General features: G+C 40.0%; 2 non-coding genes across 2 annotated transcripts; both read left to right on the forward strand.

Annotated features, from left to right (window-relative positions):
* Positions 1-12640: 12640 nt before the first annotated feature.
* trnar-ccu (transfer RNA arginine (anticodon CCU)) lies at positions 12641-12722 on the forward strand. Its single transcript has one exon. It is a non-coding gene; the product is annotated as a tRNA-Arg (tRNA).
* Positions 12723-13587: 865 nt separating this feature from the next.
* Positions 13588-13660, forward strand: trnar-ccu (transfer RNA arginine (anticodon CCU)). Its single transcript has one exon. It is a non-coding gene; the product is annotated as a tRNA-Arg (tRNA).
* The last annotated feature ends 4233 nt before the right edge of the window (positions 13661-17893 follow it).

Consider the following 17893-nt stretch of genomic DNA (forward strand, 5'->3'; position numbering starts at 1 on the left):
TGGTTCAATTGACTCTGAGTTTCTCCATCACAACTTTTACCAGAGACCGAATTCGCGTTAAAACTGATTCACGATAAAGAGCGCGAAACGAGACGCACCTTTTCTGTTACGTGTGTGTTTACTCACAGAAATAACGCTCATAAAAGTTTCATATAAAGCACTATAATATTACATTTGAAAGCATTAAATGCTTAAAACCACAAACCTTTCTTCAGCAGATTCACAACAGACGCGGCGCGGCGCAGCCTTATGACGTCACAGCACCACACCAAAATAAAAGTCCCTGGTCACAGGCTAAAATGACTATTAGGTGCACAGAAATTTATGCTACAAAAACACATACAAATAAAGACGTAAAATACATGTTTCAATACATGCTGTCCATTGACGATTGTTTGGTAAGGTCAAATCAGGTCTAACTATATTATAGATTTAAAGACACATCATTGGTGCCAAGGTGCTTTAGGGAAAATGAATAATATTAATAACGTGGCTTTATCTGATTTTTCCCTGCTTTAAACATATCACTACATGCATTTAGTTACAGTGCATCTATTTTTGCTGTTAAATGACACATTATAAACAATCTTAAAATCAAGAGCATATGAAGGAACAGAGCCAGTGACATATTTCGAAATATGTTATGAGTCAGTCATCAAACACAGAAAACAGAAAGGCAATGTGCTTTACAAAGCAGTTTTTATTTATTTAATTTAATTTAGTATTGAATGCACTTCACTGCCAAACATTATGAGATTGTAATGTGACTTACTTGACAATCAGACTTTAGTGTCACCGATCAAACTGCAACTTTATGTTTATGTAATTGCTTATTATGTTTCTCTAATGTTTCTATAGATAAATGTTTATTTTTGTAGTTTCCTCCAGTCCAGTGAACTTCAGATAACACACACCGTCCAGAGCAAGGACGCCGCGGCACCAACACCTCCTCATGACCCTGAACACGGACAAACATGACGTTTACTTCAGCACAGTCACAATCACTATATCATTACCAGTAACACCCGCTCAACAGTAAAGACAACTGCACATCCAAGTCTAACATAAGAAGCATAAAACAATTAGCATGATTAGCATGATTAACTGCTATATTACCGGTAACACTTTACAATAAGGTTCATTAGTTAACATTAGTTAAATGTTACTAAATTAGTTAATCTTTGTTAATGTTAGTTAATAATAATCCAGCTGGTCATTGTTAGTTCACAGTGCATTTACTAATGTTAACAAATACAACCTTTGATTTTAATAACAAATTAGTAAATGTGCAAATTAATATTAACTAAGATCCTGTAGAAGTATTGTTAATTATTAGTTCATGTTAACTAATGAACTTATTGTAAAGTGTTACCAAAATTATCAATACAATTTTGAAATATATGGAACTGCAGTTTTTATTTTTGTCAAACTACCATTGTTATGGACAAGGTTTTAAATTGTGAAGTAAAACAATTCGTATTAAAATCCACGGTTGAACATTATAACATGAATTATATGAAAACCTAAATCTTACCTTAATTATTTAGTATATGTGGTAATGTTTTTTGCAACATACAAAATAGCAAAATAATATTGTTATTGTAAATGTGTTTTTTTTCTGTTCATTATGTCAGTGCTTTTATACGCTTTTTGAAACAAACCTCCCTGATTCTTTTCCTCAAGAGGTGTTTGTAGTGGAAACCGGTTGAATCTTTACTTATGGGACATTCTGAAACAAAGTAAAGGATGGTTATACTTTATAACAGACATAAGTTCAACAAACATCTTCTAAACATTACCATGAGGGTCATGGATAAAGCACATCCTATTAAAATGGCAGCTTGGTGTAAACAACTGAACAGGACGGGGTCAGTGGAGTTACAGTAACATGGCCATAACACACACCACGCCATAACACACACCACACTTGTGTGTTCAAGTGTCCGTTTTTGTAGTTTGGAGACTGTGTGTTTTTACAGGCTCATGATAACAGTCACTGGTTACTGAGATCTTAGATTCATGTTAATTTCATATTTCATGGTTCGTATGAATACGGGGAATGATTAAAGCAACACAAAAATAATGTACAGTTTAAATACACATACTGTATATAACTTAGAAAAGCTAATTTGAACTTTCAATGCGTTTGACTTCCAGAGTCATTCGCTTTCAATTAATTTCGCTGTGCAAAAGCAGTCCGTTGTGCAAACTTTTAACTGTTATCACATTATTTTAATTTCATAATCAAACACACTGGTTCATAGCACTTGTAGCTTTAACATTTACTTTAGTTTGTTATTCTTCTATAGATGCAAATAAATCGGAAGTCTCGCATATTCTAAGAAAATAGCTTACTTCCATGTTGCAAAATAAGATGGATAATAAATCTTCATTTTTATTATTTTTAATTATTATTTAGCAGATGCTTTTATCCAAAGCGACTTGCAAATGAGGAGAACAATAGAAGCATTCAGATCAACAGAAGGACAAAGCGTGTGTACCGTATGATCATAACACTGAAGAGCTTGCCATCAAGCAAATTAACAATATTGGTGACACTTTAGGATAAGGTTCATTAGTTAACATTAGTAACCTACACTGTAAAAAAAAGAAGTAAATTTACAGGTAATGGTCTGTATTTTTTTTTTACAGAATTTTGCCGTTTTGTCATTATATTGTCATTGTCATTATTATACAGTGAATGCCTGTTATTTTACAGATATTTGCTGTAATTTAAAGGTCCACTATTGAATTTACAGGTTATTGCTTGTATTTTGGTTTTACATAAATTTTACGTTTTTTAAAGGAAATTGTCTGTTTTTTTACAGTGTTATGTGTAATTTTACATAAAATATTCCGTAATATTTTACAGATTTTTTCTGTTAAATTAGAAAACAAAGAAAAGAAGGTATAACTGCAGAAATCAGTCATTTAACATGTTTTCCTTGAAGATGTGGGTGTTAAAGTGAGTTTTAAGGTTAAATAATAGTATTTCCGTACTATAATAACTGTGATAGATCTAATGGTACATTTAATGTAATTTTACTGTAAAATACCATTCAATTTACAGTTTTTGAAAGTGAAAAAGAACAACTCATTGTATGATTTACAGTGAAAAAACGTAAATTGACATTCCCACAATTCCCTGCGTGACACTTCACATTTGATGTGTTTTTGTTTAAATTATTACTATGTTTCTTCATAGTTTTCTTATTTTTTTTCCGAATGAGTTATGTATATTAGGGTTTTATGTTACATTTAATGTTGTTAAACTAATGTTTATTGCATTTTTAAAATTTCATGTGTTAGCATGATGGTGTTTAATGTTTGTGCGAATCATACTGTGCAGTTTCTGTATATTAGTATTTCTACTCTTTTGTAGAAGAGCTGCTTACGATGAGCCAGCCTGCTCTCAAGGCAATTCATATGAATTTATATGTTTTTGCTCATTCGTGCATATTTTACAAGTTACCATATTCGTATGGAATCGTATGAATGACCTATCCCTGACCCCGCCCCTAAAGCTACCCATCACGTTGGTTTAGACAAATCGTACGAATTAGCCACCTTTTAATCTCTTGTACGAATTGGTCGTGAGATAGCGCTGAATGAGCTTTGAATGATCATGTGACTCTCATCACCACTGTGGTTGTTGGTTGACAGTGTATTACAATGGTACAAAACAGATATTAATACTTCAATAGGTCAGTAAATTAACATTATATCAGATAATGAAAGATATTTTTGTGTAGAATAACAGTAATAAACCATAATTATAGGATAAGAAATTACCATTTTTTTTACAGTTTTTTTCCTGACAGTATTTTTCCGTTTTCTAACAGACATTTTCTGGCGCCCCAGCTGCCAGAATATTTCCGTTTTTTTACAAGTTGGTTTTTAACTGGTATTTCATGGTATTTTTCTGGCGACCCAGCTGCCAGAATATTACCCTTTTTCCCTTTTTTTTTTCTAACAGTGTACATTAGTTAACATGAACTAAGAATGAACAATACTTCAACAGCATTTATTAGTCTTGGTTAATATTAATTTCAACATTTACTAATACATTATTAAAATCAAAGGTTGTATTTGTTAACATTAGTTAATGCACTGTGAACTAAAATTAACAGACAATGAACAGCTGTATCTTTATTAACTAACATTAACAAAGATTAATAAATACTGTAACAAATGTATTGCTCATTATTAGTTCATGTTAGTTAATACATTAACTAATGTTAAAGGGATAGTTCACCCAAAAATGAAAATTAAGTCATTAATTACTCACCCTCATGTTGTTCCAACCCCGTAAGACCTTCGTTCATCTTCGGAACACAAAATAAGATATTTTTTATTAAATCTGAGAGGTGGATCACTGCTACATAGGCTTCCTAAAGGAGTGAAACTTGACGGCCCAGAAAGTCATTGAAGAAAATGTTTAAATAGTCCAAGTGACTACAGTGGCTCAACTATAAGTTAATCAAGTCAAGTCAAGTCAAGTCACCTTTATTTATATAGCGCTTTTTACAATACAGATTGTATCAAAGCGCTTCACAGTGATAACATGAAAACAATATAACAAAGTTTGTTTCTAAAAGAAATTGCGTCAATGTCCACCTTAAGTAAGGCAGATCAATAATATTATTGAATATTAAATGTCCCCAACTAAGCAAGCCAAAAGCCAAGGCAACAGTGGAGAGGAACCCAAACTCCATCAGGTGACAGAATGGAGAAAAAAACCTTGGGAGAAACCAGGCTCAGTCGGGGGGCCAGTTCTCCTCTGGCCAACGAAGGAACAGTGCATGATTCGGGCAGCATTACAAGTCAGATTGGATCGGAACATTTAGAGTATTTTTTGGAAGTCCAAGTAATCACGCCGGTCTTAAGACGAGTAGTTGAGGATCAGTGCCGTCCACCATAGAGAGTCCATATCGCCCGTGTTGAGTCGTCACTTCACAGGCTTTGTGATTGGAGCATCTGAAGTCTCCGTGAGAGGCTGGATACAAACTGGAGCTGACGAACGCCATTTTCTCGGGACTCGCGTCCCGAGATAACAGCAGAAAAACAAAGGGAAAATAATTAGCGTAGCTGCTGTTCATAATGATGATTTCCATAGCACAGTCGTAAATGATAAAACATGAAGACAGTGACTCTTGCGTCCCAAAATCACCCCCCTCCGTCCCCCACTCAACTCAGCCCAGCTTACTGACCTCTACGTCCCTCCTGCTGCTGAGACCTAACCACAATCTCACAATCTCTCCGCAACCCAACCATACGCGCCAACCCGTTGACTAAGGCTGTCGAGCCCCACTGGTGCGTGAATAGGCAGTTTCAGTGGACAACGGTTCCGTATGGCATACTACCTACCGCAACACAATATCTGCCCAACCACCCGTCATTCACGCAATATACACAGGAACGTAATGACTGCAAATACTTTGCAACCTATACAGATAACCTACAGTCTCTTCAAGTTTTATAGTATTAAATGCATTTGATCTGATTCAGCAGTATAATAAAAGGTAAGCATTATGTAAATGCTTGGCTAAAGAGATGCGTCTTTAATCTAGTTTTAAACTGGGACAGCGAGTCAGAGCCTCGAACAATATCAGGAAGGCTATTCCAGAGTTTAGGAGCTAAATGTGAGAACGCCCTCCCTCCTTTAGTGGACTTAGATATCCTAGGAATGACTAGAAGCCTCGAATTTAGTGATCTTAAAGAACGCGATGGATTGTAGGGCGATAGAAGGTCACAGGAGCTAAACCATTTAGGGCTTTATAGGTCAGTAATAGTACTTTGTAATTGATACGGAACTTGATAGGTAACCAGTGCAGAGATGATAGAATCGGTGTTATATGATCATATTTTCTTGACCTAGTAAGAACTCTAGCGGCTGCATTTTGCACTAACTGTAGCTTGTTTATTGAGGATGCAGGACAACCAGCTAATAAAGCATTACAGTAATCTAGTCTCGAGGTCATGAATGCATGAACTAACTTTTCTGCATCAGAAACAGATAGCATGTTACGTAATTTAGCAATGTTTCTAAGATGGAAAAAGGCTGTTCTTGTAACATATGAAATATGATTTTCAAAAGACAAGTTGCGGTCTAGTATAACTCCCAGGTCTTTTACTGTAGTCGATAAGGTAACAGGACATCCTTCTATATTAAAGTTGTATTGTAAGTGGTTTTGTGGATAGTTTTTTGGACCAACAAGTAATACCTCCGTTTTATCTGGATTTAGTAGCAGGAAATTATGCGTCATCCAGCATTTTATATCTTTAAGACACTCTGTCAATTTTGATGAGTTAGTGTTTTCATCTGGCCGTGATGAAATATATAATTGAGTGTCATCAGCATAACAGTGGAAATTAATGCCATGTTTTCTTATAATATTACCAAGTGGCAGCATATATATTGAGAATAGCAGAGGGCCTAACACCGATCCTTGCGGCACTCCATAGTCTACTGACGTTATCTTCGATTTTTCCCCATTTAAACAAACAAAATGGTAACGGTCCGATAAGTACGATCTAAACCAGCTTAATGCCTGTCCCTGAACACCAGTGTAGTTTTGTAGTCGATCCAAGAGTATTTTATGATCGATAGTGTCAAACGCAGCACTAAGATCGAGTAGAACTAGTATTGAGATACAGCCTTGGTCAGACGCTAAAAGTAAATCATTTGTAATTTTAACTAGCGCAGTTTCTGTGCTATGATGCGGTCTGAATCCTGACTGAAATTTTTCATAAATCTCATTTTCTTGCATGAAAGAGCACAATTGAGCGGACACAGTCTTTTCTAGTATTTTAGACATAAATGAAAGATTTGAAATGGGTCTGTAATTTGCTAAGTTATTTGGATCTAATTGCGGTTTCTTAATGAGAGGTTTTATTACTGCCAGCTTGAATATTTTTGGAACATGACCTAAAGATAAAGACGAGTTAATAATATTAAGAAGAGGCTCTTCCACTACAGGTAACACTTCTTTCAGAAATTTAGTTGGTATTGGATCTAATAAACATGTTGTTGGTTTAGATGCAATGATAAGTTTATTTAGCTCTTCCTGTCCTACAGTTGTAAAGCGGTGTAGTTGTTCTTGAGGGGCGATAATTGAGGCTGAATCATAAGACACCATAGAGGATTGTACATTTACAATTGTGTCTCGGATGCTTTCTATTTTCTCATTGAAGTAGTTCATAAAATCATTACTACTATACTGTAACGGAATATTTTGCTCTGGCGATGTCTGTTTATTTGTTAGTCTAGCCACGGTGTTAAATAAAAACCTTGGATTATTTTGGTTATTTTCTATTAGTTTGCGGAGATGCTCAGCCCTGGCTGCTTTTAGAGCTTTTTTATAACGTGACATACTGTCTTTCCACGCGATTCTAAAGACCTCTAAATTAGTTTGTTTCCATTTACGCTCTAGGTTACGAGTTTCTCTCTTGATAGCATGCGTAGCACTGTTTTACCATGGTGCTTTAGTTTTCTCTCTAACCTTTTTTGATCTAATTGGTGCAACAATATCTAATGTACTAGAGAAAATGGTGCTCAAACTGCTGGTCATTTCCTCTAGTTCATCTGTTTGTTTGGGTTCACTGAGCAGCTGAGATAGATCAGGTAAGCTATTTGAGAATCTATCTATAGTGGTCGGAAGGATTGTTCTGCCTGGTCTATAACGTGGCGCAACATGACAAATTTCAGCAGTGCGTATTATACAAGTTACCATGTGATGATTGGTGAGATCGTCACTTTGCGGTATAATATCTATATAGGTTAGATTGGTTCCATATGATATAATTAAATCTAGTGTATGATTTAGACGATGAGTGGGACCACTGACGTTTTGCTTGACCCCAAAGGAGTTTAATAAATCTGTAAACGCAGTCCCTAACGCATCATTTGTGTTATCTACGTGTATGTTAAAATCTCCAACAATTATTGCTTTATCGGCATTGACCAATAGATCTGAGCATGGGCGTAGGTTTGGTCTCAGCTTTGGTGGGGACATCCCATCTGACCCCCCCCCCATCTCATCTCATCTCATCTCATTATATTGTATCCTGACCCCCGATACACCATCCTGTATACTGTCAATAAAGAGCTAGTATAACTGTATAATCTCAAAAATGCACTCTCAAAAAATAAAAACCTGAGACTGTAATGCTGAACAACCAAACATTTTATTTAACATAAATTATTATGTATCTTCTATTCTATATCAAATTCTATTGATATATTCTATCCTTAAAAAAAAGCAAGTTTAACCCTCCAACCAGATATTGTTATTTGGATATTATCAAACAAATAATGATTCATTATATTTGAATAACCAACAGTGTTTACTTTTGCCTTTTTAACATTGCCAACATGTTTTTCCAGACATGTGTCTAGCAAGTAGGCTACACTCACAAATACATTACATAAACAGAATGTAGAAACGAAAAATGTCTGAGATGATCCACTGTTTATGACTGCAAGATTCTAAGTTAAGGTAGGCTAATTAACATTCAGTGACTTGCTCACGTCTATCATGATAGCGCGACTTCTATGAGTCTATCCGTGCTGCACACCCCTAATTAATGCTCCTAACCTTGAAAGATTGCAGAAGCTAGGTTTAACTGTAACAATATCCTGGGTAACCAGGATCACCAGTTAAAACTATTTTCCACAGTAGAATCTGCATTTGAAAGCATGGTCAGTCACTCACTACTACTGCTAGTTATTTGTGTGGCTAGTTATTTTTGCCTACTTACACTCTGCTTTATGAAAAAGCTTTGTATGTCCCCTTTCTTCTTCTTGGGTGACATAGCTGATCTACAAAGTACAAAAAGGGGCAAAAAACGGAATATTAAAATGTTTTACCCTGGCCTTTGTATATGGCATGCAGAGAGACAGACAGCCCTGGTAACTTACCGTCGGCGTCGTCACGCGCGCACACACACACAAACACACACACGCACACACCACCCGCTCGCTGCCAGTGAGTGAAAGCACAAAAAGTAGTCCCGGCCCGCGCGTGTAGCCTGCCTGTCAGATACCCCGCCGCCAATCAAATTACGGCGTATCTTGTACTGTCGTCGTCCTGGCCGTTGGAATCGATCCAAATAGCAGCGCAAATATCAAAATAGCAGTTCAAAGGAGCTTGCTAAATATTGGTGGGGACAAATTTGTCATCTCAAAATATTGATTGGGACTAGTACCTAGCGTCCCCCCCTAAACCTATGCCCTTGGATCTGAGAGAAAGTCTGCAAACTCTTTTAGGAAATCAGCATATGGTCCTGGAGGTCTATATACAGTAGCCAAGGCTAGAGATAATAGGGATTTCTTTCTTACATCTAAGAGCGTGACATTTAGCACAAGTACTTCAAACGAGTTAAACCTGTGACCTGTTTTCTGAGTAACATTAAGAATATCTCTATAGATTGTTGCAACTCCGCCGCCACGACCGATCAGACGGGGCTCATGCTTATAACAGTATCCTGGCGGAGTGGACTCATTTAGACCGAAATACTCGTTTGGTTTAAGCCAGGTTTCAGTAAGGCAAAGTACATCGAAGCTATTATCTGTGACCATTTCATTTACAATAACCGCCTTAGGTGTGAGCGATCTAATGTTTAGAAGACCTAGTTTTAGAAATTGTTTTTGTTCACTGATATTTAGATTTTCAGGTTTAATTACAATAAGATTTTTCCTAGATCCTACAGTGGATTTATTATTTGGCCTCACTAAACGAGGAATAGACACAGTTTCTATATACTGTTCTACACTACTTATATCAATTAAATTGGCACAGCAAAGACTGTGATTTGGAATTTGATTTTTTAGTCATACGGTGTGTAACGTCTTGGAGATGTTGTCCGACAGCACAGCCGCTCCGATTCTGCTGGGGTGCAGGCCATCAGCACGGTAGAGCCTAGGTCGCTCCCAGAACAGATTCCAATTATTTACAAAGAGCAGTTTTTGTTCATTACACAATGACATTAACCATTAATTTAGTGCAAATAATCTACTGAACCTTTCCTGTCCTTGTCGGTACGTGGGAAGCGGTCCAGACACGATGATCGTTGCCTCAGGCGCTGTGCTGCGTACCGTCTCGATCAGGCTCCTGTAGTCCTTCTTCAGAACCTCCGTCTGCCGCAGCCTGATATCGTTTGTTCCAGCGTGAAGCACCACAGCTCCGACGCGCTCGTCACCGTTCAGGATCCCGGGAACCTGTGCGGCGACATCAAGAACACGAGCACCAGGAAGGCAGTGAGTGCGCACCTTACCCTTACCTGAGGTAGCGCGGACATGACGGACCATGGAAGTGCCGATGATCACGGCGTCGTCGCGTTCCGACTCGCGAAGAGGGGAGAAGCGGTTCCGGGTGGAGATCTCGAAGACCGGGAGGGGCGGAGAGGTTCTTGCTCTGGTCCTGGCTCGTGTCTTCCGCTGTGGGATCACCCAGGGTCCATGGTGTTGGGTCGGTGCCGGAGTGAATGATGCCAGAGATGATCGCGTCCTCCTGGGCAGAGAAACGCACGGAGTAGAAGAAGTCGGAGTCAAAAAGTTACTAACCACTGACTTGTGAGCATCGGCGCGTGACGTTTCAAGCGCTGATCACCGATCCCGCAGCTCGGCTTGCTTCTCCAGCAGACCACGGATCTGTTTCTCCACCGATTCCAGTTCCAATCGTACCGAAATAAGCTCGAATGTATCCTCACCTGCACTCAGAGGTAACGTTAGACACACATCCGATATGTTCGCCATAACAGATGAACAGTAGATTAGTAGTGATACTACCAATATCACTAGTAATTTAGGACTGAAATGCCGGATATAACCTGTATCCTTTCAGTGAAACGGGTGTAAAATCAGACGGTCAATAGGCGCGAGCCCACGCGTGAAATGCTAGCGGACTAAAGGCTAGTAGCCGAGATTCGCAAAGTTGGGTCTAAGTAGCGATATCAAAGCAATCCGATTGTTTTTTTATAAGGAATAGTATCGAGGATAAGTTCCCAGTTAAAGGGAGAGTTCGTTTTTAGTTCGATAGTTCGATCCCTTTTTACGTTTCATTCTTTTAGAATTTTTTTCTGAAAGAATACACATATAGGATTGCCGTAGGATTGCATATGCCACAACATATGGACCGAAGGGTGTGGAGGAACTCAACAGGGCTCTGCTAAAGAGGAACTCTACTGGAGCAAGAATGGCGCACATATCCAGTCCATATGAGGGGAATGCCATCAAGCGACGAGAATACTTTTTGTGCGAAAACAACAACAAAAATAACGACTTTATTCGATTATTCCTTTTCTTCCTTGTGGGCCTGAGATGAGAGTTCAAGAGATTTCCACGAAGCATGCGCGAGAACTGAACAAGAAGTAGTAGACGCGCATGCGTCGTGGAAATCTCTTGAACTCTCATCTCAGGCCATTCTTTTGACAAACATTTTCTTCAATGACTTTCTGGGCCTTCAAGTTTCACTCCCTTTGGAAGCCTATGTAGCAGTGATCCAGCTCTCAAATTTAATAAAAAATATCTTCATTTGTGTTCCGAAGATGAACAAAGGTCTTACGGGGTTGGAGCAACATGAGGGTGAGTAATTAATGACTTAATTTTCATTTTTGGGTGAACTATCCCTTTAACTTATGAACCTTATTGCAAAGTGTTACCAAAATATTCAAATATGTACATTTGTAGACTTCTAACCCAGTTCTTCCAGCTGACTCAAACTGTTTCACAGTGCAAAATAAAGCAGCTTTGATTTAAATGTCCAAAAAAAAAAAATTCCTCAAATCCTCGAATGCACTCATACCTTTAGGCTCTGCTTTCCTCTTTATTGGTCGTTTTTCCTGTGAGGAAGACACTGGGCCTGGACCTTCAGTGGAGCGTTAAACACAGGCAGAAAGAGGAGGAGTGAGGGCTGAAGATGAAGGAGAGGAGATGACAACAGGAGGAGGAGTGATGGAGGAAGATGAAGGAGAGATGACAACAGGAGGAGGAGCGAGGGATGAAGATGAAGGAGAGGAGATGACAACAGGAGGAGGAGTGATGGAGGAAGATGAAGGAGAGATGACAACAGGAGGAGGAGCGAGGGATGATGAAGATGCTCGAGTCTCGGTCTGTGTGCTGTTTTCCATGATGCTTGCTTCTTTATCTGTTGGAACAATAAAACTGTGAAATGAACCTTTGCATAAGCTGCTGTAATCAACACACCTTAAACCCATCTATTTAAAGGCTGGAATACACTATAGAACCTGTAACCTCTGTTCTGGGCACAAGAAACTAAAATATACAGTATGTGTTTGTGCTTAGGAGACACATGACCAATGAAAACAATATGGCCTGGTTTCACAGACAGGGTTTAGATTAAGCCAGGATTAGGGTTTAGTTCAATTAGGGCATACCCTCTGGTGCTCTTCGTTATTGACAGAAATTTTTTACGTTTCATTCTTTTAGAATTTTTTTCTGAAAAAAATAAGCCACCTGAATGAGATGGACAATTAGTAGGGCAAGCGAGTCATGCCCCAGTGGCCTATCGAAGTAGTCGTTCATCCGGATTACTTTGTGTGCTGGCCTTGTTTAAATGCCAATGCTGTTGTTGTCACTGAAGCCAAAGTAATGGGGGCACATGAGCAGATATTTTGAACAGCCCCAGTGGCCTAATGGAAAGGCACTGGCCTCCTAAGCCAGGGATTGTGGGTTCGAGTCCCATCTGGGTTGGTTTACAGCAGAGTGGCGCAGCGGAAGCTTGCTGGGCCCATAACCCAGAGGTCGATGGATCGAAACCATCCTCTGCTAAGACAGCGTTACTTATAAACATACTCTGCTCCTACTTGAAGAAAAGTTGCCTCAGCTGTGTGCTAGAACCTTCTGCATTTTTCACCTGTTCGAATTGATGACAGAATAGCACTTCAAGTGTGCCTAAACGCATGTCAATTTGAAAACAGTAGAGTATGGCAAGTCTGTTGTCAGGAGCAGAGTGGCGCAGCGGAAGCGTGCTGGGCCCATAACCCAGAGGCCGATGGATCGAAACCATCCTCTGCTAAGACAGCTTTACTTATAAACATACTCTGCTCCTACTTGAAGAAAAGCTGTCACATCTTTGTGCTAAAACCCTTTGTTGTTTTCACCTGATCACATTTATGACAGAGGCACTTCGTGTGCACTTCATGTGTGCCTAAACGAAAGCCCTTTTGAAAACACCTGTGAATGGGAGCTCTTCTGTTGCGAGCAGAGTGGCGCAGCGGAAGCGTGCTTGGCCCATAACCCAGAGGTCGATGGATCGCAACCATCCTCTGCTAAGGCTTCTCCAGGTATGTCCATGTTTTATCCCAAATAAAGAGCAACTTCCACATCCCGCTTGTTCATTCAGAAAATCTGTGTGTTTGTGTGTGTATGCCCTGTTCTAACGCCTCATTGACTAAGCCACCTGAATGAGATGGACAATTAGTAGGGCAAGCGAGTCATGCCCCAGTGGCCTATCGAAGTAGTCGTTCATCCGGATTACTTTGTGTGCTGGCCTTGTTTAAATGCCAATGCTGTTGTTGTCACTAAAGCCAAAGTAATGGGGGCAGATGAGCAGATATTTTTTAACAGCCCCAGTGGCCTAATGGATAAGGCACTGGCCTCCTAAGCCAGGGATTGTGGGTTTGAGTCCCATCTGGGGTGGTTTACAGCAGAGTGGCCCAGCGGAAGCGTGCTGGGCCCATAACCCAGAGGTCGATGGATCGAAACCATCCTCTGCTAAGACAGCTTTACTTATAAACATACTCTGCTCCTACTTGAAGAAAAGCTGTCACATCTTTGTGCTAAAACCCTTTGTTGTTTTCACCTGATCACATTTATGACAGAGGCACTTCATGTGTGCCTAAACGCAAGCCCTTTTGAAAACACCTGTGAATGGGAGCTCTTCTATGGCGAGCAGAGTGGCGCAGCGGAAGTGTGCTGGGCCCATAACCTAGAGGTCGATGGATCGAAACCATCCTCTGCTAAGACAGCTTTACTTATAAACATACTCTGCTCCTACTTGAAGAAAAGCTGTCACATCTTTGTGCTAAAACCCTTTGTTGTTTTCACCTGATCACATTTATGACAGAGGCACTTCGTGTGCACCTCATGTGTGCCTAAACGAAAGCCCTTTTGAAAACACCTGTGAATGGGAGCTCTTCTATTGCGAGCAGAGTGGCGCAGCGGAAGGGTGCTGGGCCCATAACCCAGAGGTCGATGGATCGAAACCATCCTCTGCTAAGTCTTCCTCAGGTATGTCCATGTTTTATATCTCAAATAAAGAGCAACTTCCACATCCCGCTTGTTCGTTCAGAAAATCTCTCTGTGTGTGTGTGTGTGTGTGTATGCCCTGTTCTAACGCCTCAGTGACTAAGCCACCTGAATGAGATGGACAATTAGTAGGGCAAGCGAGTCATGCCCCAGTGGCCTATCGAAGTAGTCGTTTATCCGGATTACTTTGTGTGCTGGCCTTTTTTAAATGCCAATGCTGTTGTTGTCACTGAAGCCAAAGTAAGGGGGGCACATGAGCAGATATTTTGAACAGCCCCAGTGAACTAATGGATAAGGCACTGGCCTCCTAAGCCAGGGATTGTAGGTTCGAGTCCCATCTGGGGTGATTTACAGCAGAATGGCGCAGCGGAAGCGTGCTGGGCCCATAACCCAGAGGTCGATGGATCGAAACCATCCTCTGCTAAGACAGCTTTACTTATAAACATACTCTGCTCCTACTTGAAGAAAAGTTGCCTCAGCTGTGTGCTAGAACCTTCTGCATTTTTCACCTGTTCTAATTGATGACAGAAGAGCGCTTCAAGTGTGCCTAAACGCATGTCAATTTGAAAACAGTAGAGTATGGCAAGTCTGCTGTCAGGAGCAGAGTGGCGCAGCGGAAGCGTGCTGGGCCCATAACCCAGAGGTCGATGGATCGAAACCATCCTCTGCTAAGACAGCTTTACTTATAAACATACTCCGCTCCTACTTGTAGAAAAGCTGTCACATCTTTGTGCTAGAACCCTTTGTTGTTTTCACCTGATCACATTTATGACAGAGGCACTTCATGTGTGCCTAAACGCAAGCCCATTTGAAAACACCTGTGAATGGGAGCTCTTCTATGGCGAGCAGAGTGGCGCAGCGGAAGCGTGCTGGGCCCATAACCTAGAGGTCGATGGATCGAAACCATCTTCTGCTAAGACAGCTTTACTTATAAACATACTCTGCTCCTACTTGAAGAAAAGCAGTCACATCTTTGTGCTAAAACCCTTTGTTGTTTTCACCTGACCACATTTATGACAGAGGCACTTCGTTTGCACTTCATGTGTGCCTAAACGCAAGCCCTTTTGAAAACACCTGTGAATGGGACATCTTCTATGGCGAGCAGAGTGGCGCAGCGGAAGCGTGCTGGGCCCATAACCTAGAGGTCGATGGATCGAAACCATCTTCTGCTAAGACAGCTTTACTTATAAACATACTCTGCTCCTACTTGAAGAAAAGCTGTCACATCTTTGTGCTAAAACCCTTTGTTGTTTTCACCTGGGGCTCGTTCTTCGTCCGTTGCTTAAAACATCCGAGATCAAATCAGACATCCAAGATGATATCATCGTGCTAATCATGATCCGGCTAATTAGGTTCTTCGAACACACCTGTTGTTTATGATTAGTATCGCTGGATTGAGTTATCTGAGATAATTGCGCGTTCATGCGCTGGGTTAAAAGGGGATATGTATCGATAGCAGAAACATTGATCAGCAACGCTGCTATTGGCTGCTCACCGTGGCCAAAGAGTGCGCTCAGTTTTACTCTGCAGCAGAGCAAGAGCTATTGCTAGAAGGTTATGCTGAATTTGAAAACTTAATTACAAATTGTCACCTAAAATGTGCAAAGCCAGGAGAGAGGGCTGGCAAAAAGTAGCAAATTAAGTTTGTAGTGACCATTTAGATGTTTTTATCACTTATTACAGTATATCTTTTTTTATTTTAATAATTTCTAAATAATTAATAACTTTGTTCATTGTAATGTCAGTCACCACCCATTACTAGAACATAGGAACAAGTAAAAGTGAAGTACTAGAATATTCTACATAATGGTAATTTGTACAATAGGCTACTATAGTCTCTTTTAAAAAGGCACTGTTAATAAATGTTTGCTTGTTTATAAAAGCAACCAAGAAAAAGGCTGAGAAAAAAAGAAAAGAAAAACAAACAGGTGGTGGTCCTGCACCCCCACATTATACCCCGGCAGAAGAGCTGGCCCTTGGGTTAAATGTGAACCGACCCATCCTGGGTTCAGCTCTTCCTCAGACACACAGCAGGGACCAGTAGCAGCATAATATAATCTATATAACCTATAATCTGGCTGGTCCAGTCATATCAACTGTTAAACCTTGAGTAGGCCTAGTGATGAATTGCTTACTTGTGAAAGTGTGCATGTGTGAAACTACATGTAGCCTAGTTAATGTAAAAAAAATATGTTGCCATGAGTTATTGATCACATTTCCCCCCAGTGTACTTCATTGTAATGAAATTGTGTTTTCCTCTTTTGTGCAGTTTTAAACACCAACACTTTTATCTGTTCCCAAGCAAGTGGCTGAAGCATGTGCAGTATGTAGACTTTTCCAAACTTTACATCAAAAGGGAAGAAAGTACAACACTTTGTAATGTGTGACCTTGTCCTGGCTAGAGCTGCATTGTAGCCTAACTGTGTATGTAATACAGTGAGCTTGATATTTATATTTTTCCTTACCATGTTCAAGTAATGTGCATAAATGTGAATCTCTGTGCTTCCATATTTGTGATATGGAACAGTCACACACCATCTAGACTAGAGATTTTAGTCTGTCAACTGCCTTTTTTTAAATTTGATATAATATTACTAATCTGGAATATTAAGAATTGTAATAGTAACTTGGCTGCACATTTACATTGTGATCCCCCTTTCTATTCACAAAATCCCCTTCATAGAGGCCTTGATGGGAACATGTGTGCAGTCTATTGACCAATCACATTAGTGAAGCCTGAGGGACATATCTGTGTCATATTAATCGGCATGTTCATGATTGCATGATCTTCATTAAAAATTATAATATAGGCTACCTGCGTTGGCAACCCCCCCCCCCCCCGCCCCAAAAAAACAAAACCTGCTATAGCCTACAACCTTGGGTCTAAACTGGCTTGGAAATGCCACAAAAAAAACACCCTAAAACTGCTTGAGCGCCAGGGTAAACTTTGTGAATGACACGATCAGACAGCACTTATCAAGTTCTCCGCATCTCCAATAGTTTAAAGGAAAGAGCCACTCGCAAATAATATCAGGACAATGCACACAGTTTGTGCTGTTATTAAAGGCCGACTCCGACGACTCGAACATTTAATGTGCGTTTCCAAAAAATAATTGATGTAAACGACATCCTCACGAGTCATGAGAAAAATTATATCTCTCAAAAAGTACACTATCGCGCTGCGTTAAAAGACTTCTCGCATCACCTCCGCTTATAAAGCCGCGATCTAATCCTGTTTACATGAAATAAGCCTGCTCATGAGCAGGTTCAAGCTAGCGCACCTGTTGCTATGACAGCAAGTCTAGGATGAGCTTCGAAGAACCAAACGATCCAAGATCATGGCAAATCGTCAACAATCAAATCCAGCTAACTGAGTTAGCGACGTACGAAGAACGAGCCCCTGATCACATTTATGACAGAGGCACTTCGTGTGCACTTCATGTGTGCCTAAACGCAAGCCCTTTTGAAAACACCTGTGAATGGGAGCTCTTCTATGGCGAGCAGAGTGGCGCAGCGGAAGCGTGCTGGGCCCATAACCCAGAGGTCGATGGATCGAAACCATCCTCTGCTAAGGCTTCTTCAGGTATGTCCATGTTTTATCCCAAATAAAGAGCAACTTCCACA

Source organism: Rhinichthys klamathensis, unplaced genomic scaffold, assembly GCF_029890125.1.
Source record: "Rhinichthys klamathensis goyatoka isolate OS25496 unplaced genomic scaffold, OSU_Roscu_1.1 h1tg000057l_1, whole genome shotgun sequence".
Lineage (NCBI taxonomy): Eukaryota > Metazoa > Chordata > Actinopteri > Cypriniformes > Leuciscidae > Rhinichthys > Rhinichthys klamathensis.